The sequence below is a fragment of the Phalaenopsis equestris genome, unplaced genomic scaffold (assembly GCF_001263595.1).
Source record: "Phalaenopsis equestris unplaced genomic scaffold, ASM126359v1 Scaffold000378, whole genome shotgun sequence".
Lineage (NCBI taxonomy): Eukaryota > Viridiplantae > Streptophyta > Magnoliopsida > Asparagales > Orchidaceae > Phalaenopsis > Phalaenopsis equestris.
The window spans coordinates 336,856-339,187 of NW_018164820.1; positions in this window are offsets into that span (position 1 = coordinate 336,856).

Sequence of the window (2,332 nt, forward strand, 5' to 3'; positions counted from 1 at the left end):
TTTTATCATAAATTCCTAAATAAATATCTTCATCTAATATATCATTAATTTAGATAAAATTAATTTTTAATCTTTTATCATAATTAATTTTTTTCTTATAATAAAGGTTACTACTTACAAAAAAAAATTAAATGATTATATATAGATATATATGTATGTATGTATTTATGTATATATGTATATATATGTATGTATGTATGCATATATATATGTTTGTATGTATGCATGTATGTATGTATGTATATTTAAATAAGAATGGCAGGATGATATTATACCAGCCTCGACCATCCCTAATGTAACTAAGAATTCGAGTACCACACCCTACACTCACGGGGAATCGAGCCCCAGACCAGAGGGGACTTACAACTGACAATTAGATGCTCGATCAACTGATTTGAATATATACATACATACATACATACATACATACATATATGATATATGATGAATCTAGATTTGTTCGATCATGCCCAAGAAATAGAGCATAGTAGATAAGTGAAGAAAAGAAAGAGAGCACATGAATGAACATTAAAATTGTGCAACCCTAGTTAAATAGTGATATTAAAGGGTATTTTTAGGAAATGGGCATTAATAAGACCGGAGCCTAGAAAAGGCATCCACTCGGGTGTATAATCCTGTCGACCGCATTGCGGGTCATCTTTAAAATGTTTGGGCGGTTGATATTGTTCGTTTTGCCTCTCTGATGAATCTCACCGGATCAATCGTGCGAAATTCGGCCAGGAAACCCTTTGAAGGGGATGTAGAGGTTAGGCTAGCAAGAGCAAGTTGGTCAAAGGCAAACCCTTGATTTCCTATTGGTAGGCCCTCTCCTATCACGTCCTTGCGACTATTGGATTTCTTTAAGATTCATTTTGACTCTTATGTACAATATACATCACAAACATACAAACATTCGGTTGGATTTCTAAAGTATTAGATAGGTTGTATGGTCCATGTCCAGGTAGCAAGATAATTGATTAGATATAAATTTGGCTGTACCTTAATTAAGAAGAATGTCATATCCTCTGTACAACCTATTGATGAAATTGAATTGACGCTTTATAGTTCCCTGACAATTATTTTTGTATTATATCATTGCCAAATTAATTTTAATCGGAAATTTTGTAGCGACGCATTTGGAGTTTTATGCATCGGTAAAAGTTAAACAGCACGATGCCAGCATTTATCTGTATACATGTTCAAATAAATAATGGAAGATTTACATGCAGATCACTTAATTCCTACGTATTTACAAATCAAACCCCTAAACTTTAATTTTTGCATAGATATCATTTTATCTATGCAGGAAATGATGTACTTCAGTTTTTAGAGGATATATTTTTAATGTGATATGAAAGATTTAAGTGGTATCCATGTAAATATAAGTTTTTAAGTGTTACATATGTAAATATAGTAATTGGGATGGATGCACAGGTCAGGGAAAAATTTGCTACGCAGCGCTGCGTACATAATTGAGGTTATATTCACGTTATATTGACATTATATTAGCGTTATATCCCCTGTAATCTCCATATAACTTTCATGTAACTTACATATGTGTGAAAACAGAAGCTCGGAACTTATTTGTAAGTTCAAGTAGGTTACAGATAAGTTATATGAATGTTACATGGAGGCTACAGACGATATAACACGGATATAATGCAATGCGGATATAATTTGAATATAACCTTCATTATGTACGCAGCGTTGCGTACGTACGTAAGTCTTGCTTCTGAGTTCTGAACATTACCTCATTGTCTCAAAGGAAAAAAAAATATTTACATACATACCACTCAATCCTTGTGTATTTACATATCTAACATTTAAATTTCTTTTTTTAGACATATATTATCTTAACTATACATGAAAAAGTGTATGTCACTTTTTGAAAGTTAAAATAGTGAAACTATTGATATCACATGACAAATTTAGGTTTTATAAATGTAAAAAATAAAATTTTGGGGTTAGACATGTAAATAAATAGGAATTAGGTGGTATGTATGTAAATGCCCCAAAAAAAAACAAAACAAAATCTAATGTAAATAAATTTAAGGAAAAAATAATAATAAAACATGAAATCCTTTCAACATTTCATTAAAAAGGTTGGGGAGCTCCACATAAAGCGTTAACAAGAAGACCTTTTAATTTTTATGTAGAAAGTATGATATTCATATAAAAGTATAAAATAATTTTTTCTTATATTATCATAAGATAATGTTTAAAAGCTTAAAAGAGAAGTGTTTATATAACATAAAACTAAAGAATCCTTATATTTTAAATAAAATTGACCATCTTATTGTTAGTATAAAACCATTATGTTATATATATATAT